This window comes from Mesocricetus auratus, unplaced genomic scaffold (assembly GCF_017639785.1).
Source record: "Mesocricetus auratus isolate SY011 unplaced genomic scaffold, BCM_Maur_2.0 contig_3586_pilon_obj, whole genome shotgun sequence".
NCBI lineage: Eukaryota > Metazoa > Chordata > Mammalia > Rodentia > Cricetidae > Mesocricetus > Mesocricetus auratus.
The window spans coordinates 75368-93289 of NW_024435066.1; the positions used below are offsets into that span (position 1 = coordinate 75368).

General features: G+C 36.3%; 1 long non-coding RNA gene across 1 annotated transcript; it reads left to right on the forward strand.

The window, feature by feature from the left end:
* The first annotated feature begins 387 nt into the window (after positions 1 to 387).
* On the forward strand, positions 388 to 17682 carry LOC121138687. Its single transcript, XR_005875568.1, has 3 exons — positions 388 to 598; positions 4012 to 4121; positions 16440 to 17682. It is a non-coding gene; the product is annotated as an uncharacterized LOC121138687 (long non-coding RNA).
* Positions 17683 to 17922: the final 240 nt, after the last annotated feature.

Consider the following 17922-nt stretch of genomic DNA (forward strand, 5'->3'; position numbering starts at 1 on the left):
TATGGTCATCAGGACAATGACAACACCATGGTGCTGAATAAAACTAACTAAAGATGAGCTTTGAACTACAAACTGCTCATACCAATTTTGAGGTGACTTGGTGAGATGATCCAGCCACACAGACTACTTTAGCCAACATTTGAAACAAGTTCTACAGCTTTTGGGTAGACTTGAGACTAAATGGCTGCAGAACTGGGCAGGACAGAAACTCCATCAACAAATTGAGATTTACTGAATGAAGAAAAAAGGCAAGGTTATAGTCTATGATTTAATAAAGGACAATTGTGTGTTGAATTGGCATGAGGGCTGTTGTGCTGTTTATTTATTTAATTGTCAACTTGATAAAAAATATGTTAAAGACATGTCTGGTTCAGAGGTAACTTTAACTAGGGAAATGCCTCCCCTTCACAGGCCTGAAGACATGTCTGGAGGACATTTATTTTCACTGATGATTGATGTTTGAGAGCCCAGATAACTAAGGTGCTGCCAATCTCAAGCAGTTGAAAAAGCCATCAAGTTCACACTAGTAAGAAGCATTCTTCCATGGTCTCTGTTTTTGTTACTGTCTCCTGGTTTCTGCCCTAACCCTAAAAAAATGGTAAGTTATATCAAAATACTACCATTGCTTTATGGAAAAGATTAAAGTAATTTTAGCCAGAAATGTAGACAAATAATGAATTTTAAAAACAGCCATATATAAGTATTACTTTTTAAAAAATGGTAAGTTATATCAAAATACTACCATTGCTTTATGGAAAAGATTAAAGTAATTTTAGCCAGAAATGTGGACAAATAATGAATTTTAAAAAACAGCCATATATAAGTATTACTTTTCTAGAATGTTGGAATTTTATCAGATTTATAAATTTGGAAATTGAGGTATATTTTATTTCTTATTCCTAATAAAAATTCATCTTTAATCATTAGTTATAAATATTGCATTTGAGTATTTTACTTCAAATTGGGTGAGGAGGATATTCTACAATGCCAGTATACACAAATGAGAATATGCTGTTTTCACCTTTAAATTTAAAATATGTTTGTCACAAATGTTTCCTGATTTTAGTTTTTTCATGTTTAATTATGCTGTTTTCTATATGATGCTGTGTTACTGCAAATCACCCATTGCCAAAACTCAGCAGAATTTTAAGTCTGCTGCTTGTATAATACAGGAGAATACATCATACCATCTTTACTTGATATTTTGCTATGTTTATCTATTTGAGATAATTATTCCCTTAATTTGTAACTGGTTCAATAATTTTGGAATGTTCATGCATGCCTCATAATGACTTTTTCCTTGGGTAGTAACAATGCCCTTAATCAGTGCCATTTTGTTTCATGGTGTTAGAGCAGGAAAGTTCTCTCAGAAGCAGCATAGATTTGCCCTCCATGAATATAATTTGTAGATTTTATATTTCAGCTGTGTTCATCCTGTCTAACCAGAGTCACACAAGATACCTTGGATATGTCTATTTCCAGTATTGTAGGTACTACAGTCAGGATCATTGTTTCTAGCTCCATCCAATTACCTACAAATTTCTACCTTCTTATACATGGAATTTTCATCCTCAATAGAACAATTTCAACTCAATCCTTGGAGAAGCTCTTTTCACTACTATACAGGATGGGTACACTCACAGGTCTCCTACCACCACTAGTTCAGAGATAAACCATCAACAGTAACACTGCTATCACTTTACCATTTCAGTTTGTGATATTGATTCTGATATAGATGCCAGTTTCTCTGATACTGCCCAAGATCATAGGTGTTTTGCACAATAATTTATTGTAAGTAGTAACTTTTCATGAACTTGTCTCTGTATTTGAAACATACAAGGAAGTGGAAATTAAGAGTTCTCCATGTACTTATTGTCTCTAAGTCAATATTCACTTTAAAGGCTATCCAGAATAGATGTTAACGTATATGTAGTAACAAAAAATTAGTCTTTGGATTTAATGATCATATTTTCTACATTTGCTTATAACATATTTTGCTGTTCTCTTCTGTAGTAAGTAGTAGAATTACATGAAAGATTTCACTCCAATAAGTGTGTCTGGATTTTAAATACACTGTGTATATAGAGAATATATAAAGTTCAGAAAGTGACACCATGCTTTCCTTTGTGTAAAACAATTTCAGTTGCTTTATTTCTTTGTCAATCAAAGTTTAATAATTATTTGTAGAGCATACAATATTGAAATGACTTCATGCCTCTGATACAGTGAGAGATGCTGTAAATAATCCATGGCTAGGGAGTTCATCCAGTGGATCAATTGCTAGCTGTGCCTATGTGAGAATGGAAGTTTGGATGCCCAGAATCCACATGGCACCAGATAGTTTTGTGTGCATCTATAATCCTGGGGAGATTACAGTAATATTGGAAGTGGAGGGAGAGAATCTCTGATTTTTAATGGAGAGCTGGACTGGGGTGTGCAATCATGGACCAGAGACCCAGCCAGAAAACTAAGGTTGAAGCTGAGTGTAAACTCCCAAGTCTGTATTCCAATCACCACAACAGCACACTGGTATGCATGCACCTGAAATCACACACATACAATTACAGTGCACATAACATGCCATGCACCTATATCTACAAGTATTAGTTTTCAGGTCTTTAATCCTGTTCAGTAATGTGTTTTGGGTGAGTTGTCTCCTGGGAAAATTGTGAGTAAAATGGCAAAGTTAAAACTCTGCCAGGCTTTGCTGAAGATCACTTCAGAATGACTTCATAGATTTGCATCTGTGTAGCAGCTTAATATCCCACCATGCCACACTCCAATGAGTTCCACAACTGTGGTGAAACCCTAGGTAGAAATACATAGTGGTTGGTGCAGAGCTCACCAACTAGAAGCCCTGACAGTTGGAGATCTAAGTGTAGTTCAGATGGAATAAAGCTGAGGAGTCAATGTTGCTCTCCAGTGTCCTACAAAGACTCAGCAGTATACACAAAAGCCTATGGGGTATAAAAGTAGTCATGTGAGAGTTTCATCACATATTGTGGACAAACAATCAAAAAAGCACCTTCAAAGAACCAAACATGTGATGACTTCTGAGATTGTTGACAGCTTGATGCTTAGAGATAGAGTGTATTTCATGTTCTATGAAACCAACTTCTTGCAAGAGAGCATGAGCTTCAATGAAATGCCTAAAAAGTTTCTTGACAAAAAAGGGGCCATTGGTGCTGTAGGGTTATGGGAAGAAGAATGAAACAGGAGCACTACGTGCTTTGAGCACATAACTACAAAGCCATCAGTTACTTCAACAATCAGAACAAGGTGCATGTAAGAACCTCCATTTCTGCTATTTGTGTGTGTGTGTGTGTGTGTGTGTGTGTTATGTTTTGCATAAGTCTGTGTGAAGTCATGAAGGCATGAGGTGTCGTGTATTATTCTCTAACTTGCATATCTCACTGAACCCAGAGCTGGTCTGGCAGCCAACAATCCCCAATGATACCCTCTCTCTTCCATCCACAGTACTGAGGTTACAAGTGCATGTGTCTAGGGGCTGGAGAGATGGCTCAGTGTTTAAGAGTACTGACTGCTCTTCCATTGGATCCAGACTCAATTCCTAGCACCTACATGGCAGTTAACAACTGTCTGTAACTACAAGTGTGACAAGCTCACATAGATATTTATGCCCATAAAACACCAATGCAATAAAATGTAAAACTTTCACTCTTATCTGAAAAACAAACAAAACAAACTAACAATAAAAAACAAGTGCATATGTCCATGCCCAGCTTTTTATGTGGATGCTGAGGATTCATACTCAAGTTTTTGTGTGTAAGCAACAAGCACTCCTATTGACTGAGCCATCTCCCAAGCTATTAATTGTTTTTATTTTTATTTTTAAATATAATTATAAGTGAGTCTTCACTGAATGTTTTATGATTTGAGATAATTTGTAACTCACAAAAGCAGCAACAAAAATCTTAACAACCTGGGTAAATGTGAATTACATAAACATAAAGCTATTATTTAATATACAGGTAACATATCTTTCAACAGAGTTGCTCAAAGGACCAATGCCACCCAATATTGCATGTTTTTATTCTAAAGACTCTCAGAAGAAATTGCTATTCCTGTATCCATAACAGAAGACAAGGATAGTCCCTAAGGTAAAAGGGTTTGTGAAATTCATTTTCTTAAGAATTTTGTTAAAATGCAGCAATAGTCCTCCTATCACAGATTATATGGGAATTTGGTCAGAGGAAAAGTTTTGGAGGTGTTCACAGTCCTTTTTATAAATTCCAAGTGATCAGCGAGTCCTTGCAGGTTTTATTGACCTAATAAGAGAATGGACTGGAAACACAGTGAGTGGAAGACTGAGAGCATTCCTCACATAATAGAAGATGTTTGGTGTTTGAACAAACATGGTTTGCTGAAACAAATACACATAAAAATGACTTTTAAACACTTTTGTGGTAATATACCTGAATATATTTTAATGAGTTCAATTATTTCAGTGACCCAGGAATTGTCCTGGTGCCTTTACATTCCATATAAGTTTAAGAAGCTTTTATCTTCCCTAAGACACTACTAGTTCATGATCATATATGGGAGCATTCTTTGTGACACATTCAAACATTTAAAATATTTATGTATTCGTATTTAAGTGACTTCATCGCTGTGAGATACTGGAGATTAAAAACTTTGTTGTATCTTGTAGTTCTAGAGTGAAGCTTTGCGTGAATCATAAGCCGCATATTAATGACTTTTGAATGTGATTCCATGGACAAATGGGTTTCTATAAAGTAAGTTTACAGGTACTAATATATGGAGGACACAAGTAATTAAATGAATGTTTATTTATGAATGGAAAACCATACGGATTTTTGCATCCCAAACATGAAAGTGAAACACTGAGGAAAGGGGGCATTTTAAAAATAATAATTACCTCATACAAGACTCAGAAAATTTAAAACATAAGGAATTCATTTTAGTCTCAGCCACAGAGCAAGATCAAGTTTTTCAGTTCATGATTTTCTCTTATCTAGCTAGCATAAATATTTCTTACTTCTTGATGATATATCAATTTGTAAATAAATAAGCATATTTGCAGCTATTTTACTTTGAAGTAAGAGTTTTTACTTTTCGTGTTTCAATATCCTGTGACTGCTGTGGAATAAAGTAGTTTTGAAATAGTGGTTCTGACCCAACACTCATTGTGCATGTACTGTGGGAGGCTGACATGATTCCAAGCACTCGTGGTGCATGCAATGTATGAGGATCATGCTTTTAATGCAGCTTATACTGTGGTGGCCCTGTGGCTGTATCTCAGCTTAAATTATGCATTTATTTTTGAGCCTGACAACTGTGTTGCAGCACACATGTGACCTACTGTGTCAGGCTCAAACCACTTATCCAGGAACCATGTTGAATACACCATAGTGGGCCCATAGGTGTAACCAAGTACTCATTGTGAATGTATGTAGGACACACCCATAGACCTACCCTCAAATATGCAGCTCATAGACCAGCTGTGTATGGCTATTTCTGACTACACAGCTCCTGTACTAGACCAAGCTAAAGTCTCACATCAGACAAGCTACTGGAGAAATTAGTTGTTTGCCAACCACATTACTTGTCAGGGAGACAGAAGCATTAATTAACCAGGGATTTTGTAGGCCTGAGATATAAATGGTTCCACATCTAATGGGGTGACCTCTATTACTATAAGTCCTTCAGTTACGTGAGATATTTTACCACCCTCTGTGAGTTTCCTTGCCTGAACGAACCATTTTCAGGTTAACAGCTATGGTTCCACTTGCAGTATATGGACAGTTTTTCCAGGTATTCTGACCCAAGGTAACAGTGGTATGTAGTACAATATAAATATTGCTTTGTTGTATAGCAACAGGTTGAGATTACACAGATACACAGAGAGGTTTTCTTTTTTATTATGTTACATACTATTCAAAATATTTTAATTTAAATTTATTTTGATCATATTTTCCCCAGGGACATACTCGAAAAGGAAGTAATGGTGGTCTGAAAAATACATATTAATCAAATATTCCTAATGATGTTTTTATATACTCAAGGATCAATGCCTTGTTCAGCCATTGTCAGAGGAACTTTCTCCTGCAGCAGATGGGAACAAAAACAGTGACCCACAGCCAGTCATTGCACAGAGATTGAGAGACTTTGGAACACTTCACACTAAGGTGTAGATGCAGTTTCTGTCCATTCCAGTTCTACCTTCAGTCTGACATAAACACACAGATGATTATATTAATTTAAACTGTTTGACCTATCACTCAGGCTTCTTATTGGCTAGCTATCTCTTAATTATTAATGCAATTCTATTAATCTGTATATTCTCTTGGCTTACCAGAGAATGTTGGAGCTGCTTGATTTCTTGGCAGCTACATGGCATATCTCTCTCTCCTCACTCTCTGAACTTCTCTTCCCATCATTCTGCTAGTTGGGTAGCCCCACCTATGCTTTCTGCCAGGTTACTAGCCAATAAGCATTTATTCATCAACCAATAGGAGATACATATATTCACAACATACGGAAGTATATCCACCATCACTAAAGGGGATGTTTACAAGAGATCCATGCCTTAGAGTGTTAGGGATCTCCATAAAAAAGCAATGGAAAATTGTGTAAGAGCTTGAGGGGATGGAGTACTCCAAGAAAACAAGGCCCTCTAATTGAAGAAGAGCAAAACTCTTGTGAACTCACAGAGACTGAAGCATTATGGGCAGGGCCTGCATGAGTCTACATCAGATCTTTGCAGTATGTATTATGGGTTCCAGTTTAGTGTTTTACTGGGATTGCTGAGTATGTGATCGAGTGGATCTCCAATTCTTATGCCTTCTCTTGGACATTTTTCCTAGAGTGGGTTTGTCTTGTCCAACTCTGTTGTGATAGTTTCTGTTTATTTTTGTATATTTTATTTTGTTATACATTGTTTAAAAAATGAATGAATGATTCAATGAATAAAACCCTAGACACTATGATAAATGTTAACAACTGAATTGTCAGTTATAGTTGCTCAGAGAGTGATATTCACTTTTTTATAATGGGAAATTGTCTTCTGTCGCACCTGCTGAGCAGCCTGTATCCGAGAATGTGGTGAGGATTGATGACACAGGTTGCATTAAGAAAATTTTATGCTCCCCAAGTCGGCTTAGGAGAACTCCCCAAGAAAAAACGCTTCCCTTTTTAAAGACTTCTGCCATCCATACATACACAATTCTCCAACCGAGCTCTCACACACCTCTCACAGCTCTCACAGACATCTCACCCTCCTTGCTGGTGGTTAAATCTCTGGCACCAGAATCGGGGAGAAACAGCAGGGAGCAGGAAGAAGCAGCTAGTCGTCAGGGGATCAAAGTCATGGTGTTTCAGTGAGCAAGCCGTTATCGGAGCCCTATCAAGAGCTTTATGGCACTGAATTGTTTTCAGTAAACATGTTTTCAGTAAACATTATCTTGCAGCTGCCTGCTCCCAGGCTGATGGAGGGGTGGGTTTCCGGCCAGGGTCTGTGATCCCCACAGTCTTCTGTATATATGTTTTTTTAATTGGTTGATGAATAAATACACTGATTGGCCAGTAGCCAGGCAGGATATACAGGCAGGGCTACCAAAGGAGGAGAATTCTGGGTAGAGGCAGAGAGATGCTGATAAGGAGATGCCATGCTGCTGAAGGGGTAATATGCTGGATTTATGGTAATCCACAGCCTTCTGGCAATACATAGTTTAATAGAAATGTGTTAATAATAAAGAAAGAGCTTGTCAGTAAGAAGCCTGAGCAATTGGCAAAACAGTCTGTATCTAATATAAGCTTCTGTCAGGCATTGTGGCACATGCCTTTAATCCCCGCACTCAAGAGGCAGAGGTAGGCAGAACTCTGTGTGTTTGAGAGCAGCCTGGACTACAGAGCAAGTGCCAGGATAGGCTCGAAAGCTACACAGAGAAACCCTGTCTCAAAAAACAACAAAAAACCCCAAAATAATATAAGCTTCTGTGTGTTTATTTGGGAGTAAGGGCAGAGAGACCAGGTGGGAGAGCTACACTAACTACAAAATGGCACACAAGGTGGGGTTGGAAGCCACAACCCTGATATTAAGTGTCTCATGCTCTACCAAGTGAGCTAGCTATTCAGCATGGCAAAAATATACATTTGGACAAGAATCTGCTCTTGCCTGGACTTTTTGACTGTTTTCTGTATAAACTGGACATAAATGACCCACAGGAAAGTTATTGCTAAATTTTCCAAAACAAGATGGGATATGCCTACAGGGTATCTGCTTCTAGGAATAGTTTTATGTTCTGCTCAGTCTATTTGCTTTAACAATTTTGCCAATACATCATTACAGGATAGTGGTTTCATTTCATCCAAGTTATACAAATTCTATTGCTTTTATGAATCTTTTGATGTTTTCTAAATTATTTTATGTTGTTGTGCACCTATTTTCCAAAAATTGAGCAATGTTATTGGTAGGAATGACTTGCCAAGAATCCTCATAACCTTGAATTTCTTTGATAACATGTAATTAAATTGGAAATACTTTTTCACATACCTTCTCATTTTTTTCAGTTTTGGGAATGGCTACTGGTATTTGTTGTTTCCATTTGCTTCAGTCCTTGCTCCATATTGCATTATATTTACATGAGTCTTTCTTGAAAAATGGGGCCTTAGGTAAATATAATATTTATGTACACACACATACACAATGCTATTATCCTCTTTTCTCATCTCTCCTGTCATTACTTTTTATCCCTCTAGACAGTTTTACTTTGCTCACATCTCAGAGACATACATGCTTTTACATATCTGAAAAAATAAAGGACTACATACACACTCTGAGTAATAGCAAAAATTATTAATTATTTGTTTGTTTATTTTTGTTTTTTTCAAGGCAGGGTTTCTCTGTGCAGCTTTGGAGCCTGTCCTGAAACTTGCTTTTTAGACCAGGTTGGTCTAGAACTCACCAAGATACACGTGCCTCTGCTTTCCAAGTGCTTGGCTCAAAGGCATGCTCCACCATAGCGTGGACCAAAAATAAAAGTTTAAAATGAAAATAATGCTGTCTTTTTGTTCAGAAGTCATTAGTGTATTATTTTGTTTTGACTTTTTCCTAATAGTCATAATAATTAATGGTTAATCTGCTTAAATTTTTGTTGGTAATGGCTTTTTCTTTTATGTCCTTGGATTTTACAAATTATCTTCACATAATAAGACTTACCTCTTTTTTTATTATTTCTATGCCTTTATATTAGCATGTATCAACAAAAGTCCTCAGTATAACATTGTACGATAGAACAGAGTACATGAGCTGCCTTCACCTCAAGCACATTTCTTCTCTCAAAAAGAAATCCAAACTTAGTCATAAAGTAAAGGCACAATTGTTCTTCTGTGAGCTTCAAGTTCACCCCTCTATCCAGCAAAAGACCAAAGTCTTTCAGATCTATGATAATGGTAGGGAAACCAGGTCACTGAATATCATTGGACAACTCAAGCCAGTGTCTTCTGTCTAGTCCAATGGGAAACTGCTTGCCAAATGTGCAGCTAAAAGTTCTTACTCTACAAGCCCTGTCATGGTAGAAATTCAATAATTATACTGAATGACATAAATGAGTGGCATATTTTATGATGAGTTAATAGGAACTTAATTGTTTGTGATTGTAGAATACCAAGAAGGAACTACTTGACATAGTGGTGTGCAATAATAATCTGAGAACTCAGCGAGGAAGGCAGAGGCAGGCAGATATCAGGGTATCAAACATCCTGGTGTAAATAATATCTGCTAACTAAATACAAACTGGAAGAAACATTCAGTTCTAAAATACAAATTTCAGTCATTGGTTACCTAGGTGAACATGTTATTGCCAATATTGTAGTGTTGATTTCCTTCTGGATGCAGACTGTAAAACCAACCTTTATCAAACCAAGAGAACATTCATGACACATAAAAAATATGAGCAACTTGGCAGATAAGATCAGAAATGTTTAAAACATTAACATAAAAATATAGCCTTGACATAGTGGTGCATGCCTTTAATCCCAGCACTTGACAGGCAGTGGCAAGTAGATCTCTGAATTTGAGGCCAACATGATCTACAGAGAGAGTTCTAGGTTAGCTAAGGCTACCAAAAACCCTTGTCTTAAAAAAGCAAAACAGCATACAAAAATAAACAAACAAAAAGTTAAGACTAAGTTTTACATATGTTCTTCTGAAAATAACAGTGGCTAAACGTGTATTATTTTGTAAATAAGGGTAAGGGTCTATATACATTTTTTTAAGAAATACAACTGTATGCATAAAATGTTATTTTACAAAAATACTCAGGACCCCACAATATCCTTTTATTTAGTATATTCTGCCACTTCTATATCTTTGAGACTTTGTGATTTGTAGAATAACTCTTCAAACTACAGCATGTTTCACTGCCCTTTAAGGCTAGAAGAGAAAACTTTGAGAAAATAAACTTGTTTATCAGTTCCTGTTCTCTGGGTTCCAATTGGAATAAGTCCTCTTTATGAAATGGTGAGCAACTTTCCATACTATTGGGTTGCAGAATTTTCTTCCCCACTAGCCTGGTACCATAGATGTCTCAACCCCAAATACATACATTGTGATGTTATATTAACCATAAACTATTGATTGATGACTAGGGCTTCTAATTGGCTAGCCCATTCTTAATTATTAACCTATTTCTATTAATCTAAGTATTTCCACATGGTCTTGGCTTACCAGAGATTTCCCAGACCTGTTAGTCTTTGGCAGGCTATAGGTGTGTACACTCTCTGCCTAACTGTCCCAGAATTCTCCTTGACTCCTAGTCTGGTAGCCTTGCCTATCCTTCCTACCTGGACACTAGCCAAACAGTGTTTTATTCATCAACCAATAAGAGAAGCATATATACAGAAGGATATCCCCCATCATCACCTCTTTTCTGTATTAATAGGCAGAAGGGTTTTAACTTAATTACACTAAAATTAAATCATTTTGTTGCTGACATTTTTTTTCTCGCTCACCAAGTTCCATTGCTGCTTCTAGCCCCAAATGAACACACAAAAATTTATATTAATTATAAAACTGTTAGCCAATTACTAGGGCTTCTTATTGGTTAGCTATATCTTAATTATTAACTCATTTCTATTAACCTAAATATTTCCTCATGGTCTTATCTTACTTGAGTTAGGTCCAGACCTCTTCCTCCTTTGGACACTACATGTCATCTCTCTCTGGTGTGCTCTTTCTGTCTACCTTTTCTAGATTTCTCTTCATCTCCTGCCTCATTGGCCAAACAGAGTTTTATTCATTAACCAATAAAAGAAACATATATACAGAAGGACATCCTTTCATTGTTTCTCATTAAAAGATTCTATGTAAATGAGAGCATTTCTGTGGTATGTGATTGCTGCATGATTCTGATCTTTTGTGGCTTTTATTGAGCAAAGAGGAATCCTGAATTTTCTGCCTAGGGAATTCTTTGGGTTCCTTAGTGCGAACTTGGAACTGTACCCATCTGTGTGTATTTCTCTGTCTGTTTCTCTCAGTCTCTCTATCTCCTTCCCCCCTACTCTCAATTGTATGTTTTTATATTATGTCTATGTGTGTTCTGTTTGTTTGTATAGATGGGTGCACCACTTGCTTGCCGGGTATGGTTGGAGTCCAGAAGACAGCAATGAATACCCTGAAATTGGATTACAGGTAGCTGTTAGGCACTGTGTGCATCTTGGGTAGCAAACACAGATCCTCTGGAAAAAATATCAAGTGGTTTTACTGCTGAGATAACTTTCCAGCATCCACCTCATGCTGTTCTCTAAAACTGATAACTCTTCCTCTACACTTCAGTCTATCTGTAGGCTCTTTGACTCTACCTGCCAAAACAAATTGACTTTCAGGGTTACACCATCTATTAAAAAGAAAAAGAAAGAAACATTCCTGTAACCTGGGCTACCTCTGGACATAAGTATGGCTGCACCAGCATATACTTTTTTTGGTTTTGTTATGGATTTCTCACTCCAAATGACAGGACAGATGCAAGTGAAAGCATTAGCCCTATGTCTCTGGTTAGTAGTCATCTATGAATCATTCTAAGTTTGTCTGTTTTTTGATTAACTAATGACATTTGAAAAAAATCTGAAGTTGTATAGCATGCTGGTTCTCTTGGGAACCATCTTATTTCCTCATGAATAATTCATTAAGACTTATATGTCAGAAGAGTTTACCAAAATAGCATCTTCAGAGTTCATTGGTTAAAGTGAAACCTTTTGTTTGTTCATTCATTTTTTGTGAGTTTCTGAATTCATTTTTTCTTTCCTTTGAAAGTTCAGTCATTTTGTCATTCATGAATTAGTGAGTTTATGAGTTTATGAGCTCATGGGTTCTTGAGTCTAGTCTTATTTGATAGCTTTGTGTAGTTTAACCCAGCACTCTAGAGATACAAGCTGGCAGGTCCTAATGAGTTTGATGCCACCCTGGCCTAGAGAGTGAGTTCCAGCATAGCTAGGGATACATTATGAGAAACCCTATCCAAATAAAGGCCAAAAAATAAAACCAAATAAAGAATCCACAAAAGTCTATCTTTTAATTATAGAGAGATATTCCCTGTAGTCTTATTTTCTGTAGAACTTTGATCATGAAAAGCATTGCTGATTTCATCAAGATTTTTTCAGCATTTTATATTTTAACTTTGATTGTTATTATTTGGCATCTACTGAGTCTGTGTTACATTTGCTTTTATATTCCTAATATTGGAACTGTGTACTTAATTCTGTTATTTATGCTCTCACATTTATTAAAGGTAGGTAATTAGTGGTATAAATATCTTTACCAGACTGATTCTACTGTGTGCCAGGTTTTATGTAGTGTTGTGCTTTCTCTAAATCTCTCTCTCTCTCTCTCTCTCTCTCTCTCTCTCTCTCTCTCTCTCTCTCATTCCATTCATCCATGTTGTTGAATCTCTAGTCTCATGGACACTCATGCCCAGAAGGAGGTCTTTCTTGGAAGTGGCCTGCTTGATTGTGGGTTGTCACCTTCTAAAGGCATTACCACGATCCTCGAGGTCAAGCCTGTGGTAATGAGTTTGGGTAGGTTTTGTTGTCAGGTGGTCAATCTGTTGGTGGATAAAGTCAGTTAACCTCTTGATGGCCTAAGGGCCAAATGTGAGTACCATTAAAAAGCCAGCAAGGCATCCTAAAATGGAAGGGAGTAGGGTGGTAAGCAAGGGTGAGGCTGAAAACCAATTTTGCAGCTGCCTAATTCCTGTGTCTAAGCCATAAAACATAGGGGCAGAATTTAGGTGGGGTGAATAAATGTAGGTTGAAGGCCATCTTGACAGGCCCACTGTTCTCAGGGATCAGATAAGTGGAGTAGTTAATATCAGGGAAGAGAGTGAGGTTGAAAAGGTGAGGATGGGCTTTGGGAATTTGGAAACTGGGAAGGGGAGGGGGCTGTGTAGTCAAGAACCCTGATTCAACATATTCCACTGGAATTCGCTTGTATAGGCTTCCATAGTTTTGGGTCCAGTTTTTCTTTGCTCCATGTATTTTACCAAATGTTTTGGTAGCCACTGAGCTTTGTTCTTTTCCTGTAAGAAAACACAAACATTGCCTACACCCCAAATTGGGTCTTTTTCACTGTCTAGTGTAAGGATGTGTTTATCTGACCAGAGAAAAAGTCACTTGAGTTCCATCATTCTAGAATCTGTCTGTAACAGATTGTTTATTGGCATCCACATTTTAAAAATTTAAAATGAAGAGTGCATGATTTAATGCATCATGTGGAGACAAAGGTGATTTTATAGCCATTTTTGCAAGTGGCATGTGACTAAGGTTCATTGTGGAGTATGTGTGAATAGCTACTCCCATGCCTGTGGAGCCAGTGGCTAAGGCCCAATACTCCAAGTCCTATTAACAGAGGGAATAATTACATGGCTCTCTTATGTCTAGGAATAAGATAATCTATGGGCTCCCTTCCTGGAATAAACTCTACATCTGGGAGAAGGGTGGCTAATACACATAACCCTGTCCAATTTGTAGGCAAAATGGAATAAGTCATTCTGTTTTCACATGTAAAATCTTACCAGGTGGGGATTAGTGACATTACTATTATTTCCCCATTTCTGTTTTATGGAAGTTGCATTTTTAAGGAGCTATGAGTATGCTCTACAATTTCTTTAGGATTATAAGAAATACCTGTTGTGATTAACTTTTTATTGAGCACAAAATAGCTGAATGTCTTATTAGACCTATTGTCTGTTTTTTTATAGCCTTTGGAACTCCCATGTAAGCAAATAGCTGAATGCCTTATTAGAATATCCAGATCCATTGTCTGTTCCCTATAAACTCTGGAACTCCCATGCAAGCAGAACATTCCAAACACAGAGTCATTACATGCTCAGTGACTTTTTTTGTTTGTGTGGTGGCCATCAAAAAACCTGAATACCTATAAACAGCCATGTATACATATTTTAACTTGTCAAATTCTGTAACATGAATGCATACATTTATTGCCATAAATGATTAGGAAGTAGGCCTCTAAGATTCACTTTTAAATTAGGTACAGTCAAATATTGTGGACACACCTCATTGTTTGATAATTTTGACAAGCAATCTCTCTAGTTAAACCAAATTGCTTTCCTGGACTTTTGTTATTTTGACAATGAAAATCAATGAGACTGTAGAGCTCTCTCCACCAGAGTCAAAGTGAGCAACTTTGTTAATCTGCTTGTTGAATCATTTCCCCTAGCCAGTCAGCTGGGAAGGTTTGAATGAGCTCTTATGTTACCCACAAAACATGGCAATTGTATTTTGAATTCACTTAATAATATTTTAACTTGATCATTGTTAGTTTTAATGTATTGAACTGTCATTTTTATTTAAAGAACTTTAAAAACATAATGATTGTCAGTATACAATTAAATGAATCATTTACTAGAATTATAAAAACCATTGTAACAGATTGTAACTCGACTATCTGAGCTGAAGCCAGAATTTTTTGCTCCACATATTTTTTATCATCTATACCATAAGTGGTTTTCTTTTTTACTAGAATAAACATTAGTAAAATATAGCACAGCCTTTTTTACAGGACTGTTTTTTTTTACTATTTTGGAGAATATAAAAGATATATTAGCTCAAACTGGAACAGCCTATGAGCTGTAAACTGATTATCAAATCTCCCTGAAAATTGAGGAAAGCAGTTTTACACAATTCACTGTTCTGAAACAACCAACTTGTTGCTTGGTATAAGTAACATGTTTTGAGGAACCACAAAATAAAATTAATAAAAGTTTAAAAACTTGAGCCCTAAATATATACAGAGAGAGGGAACTTCTAATGGTAAAGGAAGATTTAACTCCTTAAATCAGGAGTGTTAAAGCCCCAACTGTTTACCATTCCTGTTAACATGTCCTTGCTAATTGTTGATCATAAAGGCCCTCTGTCAGTTGTAAAGATTTTCTGTCCCAGAGGATAACTATAACTGACAGATGTTAAAAAAAAGACATAACCATTGAATATTTTTAACAACTTTTGAAAAATCACTTAAAGATTGGTAAACTATCCTTTTTACTTTTTTTAAATTGAGGTTTAATTTCTATTAGAATCTTTTTAATTGAAGTAACTCAGTACCTATAGCCAATGAGCATCCAAAATTAGAACAGATCCAAAATTTATCCATGTTGCCATTTTTTTGGTCACACTGGAGACACCTGACCTGCCAAGGCTGTGGCCATGACCCCAGGGGAACCTGCCCCTAGGCTGTCTTAGACAAAGGCATACTTCTCCAATATGAGGAAACTTGAAAAACTTGAACAGTTCTTATTTCTCCATGAGAGTGATTTTGTTAAATCTCTCAAGTCTCTTAGCTTTTGCTGAATTTTACCACTAGGTTTCTGTCTCTCTTATTTCTAGTTAAAAACCAGGGATGTGAAGTATGGCAGAGTTACAGAGTGATGAGAAAGGAAAAGTATGAGTTCTATAAAATGCTTTAGTAACCATGTTGCCATCAAAGTAAACTGCTGAACAATGAGGTATACTTGGGATAACATCTGTTACGAATAACACATATATTATAATATACATGTGGGTGATGGATGAGAATCAACTTTCCAGGCAGACAGAACACTCTATTTAAAAAGTGTTTATCTATGACTCAAAAGAGGATGTGAAGGAGAGTAGCAACTGACAAATTCAAGATTAATGGGGAGATGGGAGTCATTAGAAAAAAAGGAGAGAAAGTCCAAACAGCTTTCCTTGCAAATGGTCATTGTGTAGTGGTACAATGGCCAGGTCAAGGCCTCTGGCTTTGACACCCCATCAACACTGGACCTGCATGATACACAGCAGCTCCCAATGTCACTAGGATGATCTAAGAGGTGGGAAAAAATGGGGAGAGTGGTGTTTTTATTTCTTTTGTTTTCTTCTTGTTTTATTACTGTTTCCTTTAATCTCATTTTTATTCCCTTTAGCTTTCCTTTGTCAGAAGACACCACAAGAGTGAGGAGTGGCAACCAAAGGAATGGGAGATGGGTAGAATTGGAGTACATCATATAAGGTTCCCAAAGAATTAGTAAAAATAGAAAATGTGTAGGGTAAAAATCAAATTTCACTTTCTTCCATTTGTTAATATGAAATAAACAATTAGTTGTCAGATTAATGAGACTCTAGTCTATTGAAAACTATGAGCATATTAAGCAATTCAGTGTAGTTTTGACAAAGGTATAGAATTTACTGTACAACAAGGTTTCAAGATGTTGTATTTGGAACAGGAAATTTCATTTAACTCTTGATATATCCACAGGATAAGATTTGGTGATGAGGAATATTTAAAATTAAAATTAAATTGAGTTCCTTTATTGTAAAAAAAATGAAATGAAGGAAAGAAAAGCAAAGAAATTCATTAACAACAAGGAGAACATGAGCACTGCTATCAATCAATTTGACCTAACATACATTTATAGAACACCTCATCAGATGAGAGTTCATGACAGCATGCATGTCCAGTACACACAAGGCACTCTTCACATGCTTTATGTTACTTGCTATTTAACAGGCTAAATAAACATAAAAGACCTGATATAAAGCTATGTGTGCAATCCATCTACAGGGAAATTAAATTGTAAGTTAATAGCAGAATACAATCTCTAAGAATCACAATACATAAAAATTAAGTTTTGTATTCTTAAAATAATAAATTAAAAGGGAAAGCAAAACTATTTTGAATCAAATTGAAAATAAATGCTGTCACAGCCCCAGAGTGCCATACAATCTAACTTTAAAAATATAAATCACAAACACTGTGAAGCTTCCCAAGTTGGGTCTCCTCCATCTTGCATAAGTGTCTCTTTCAGGACAGAAATTGTTGAAGTGTGGATGAACAATTTGCTGTTTATATATGGCACATATCAGAATGTATGTAACCTGCTGAAGAACTTGAGTGTAAGAAAAGTTCCTGTAACTTATCTTTACCAATAGGACATGGAAATAGAATCATACAGTTGGTAGTATTTTGAGATTGGTTTATTTCACTGATAATGATACCTGATACATTTGTGATTCATAAAATTTTGTATATCAATGCATTCAATCTTACTGCTACTGAGTTTTCCATTAAATGTATGAAGGGTTGTTTATTCATTCACCCCTGAAATGAAACTGAGGTGTTTCCAGCATTTAACACTTAGTGAATAAAACTTTCATGAGATGTATGGATTTTCTGTGTCAGTTTTCATTTCTCTAGTTTCATTGGGAGGGGTTACTAAATCCTAAGGTTAGTTGATGTATAACTTCATAATAAGCTGCCATTAGTTTTCCATAACTTCAGTGCTTGTTGGGTTTGCAGCAGGGTTCCATTGTGGTTTAAACGACATTTTCAAAATGGGCAACAATGTTGAATTATCTGCAGATATGAATATTTCTCACATGTAAATCTTCTGTGATGAAGTGTCTTTT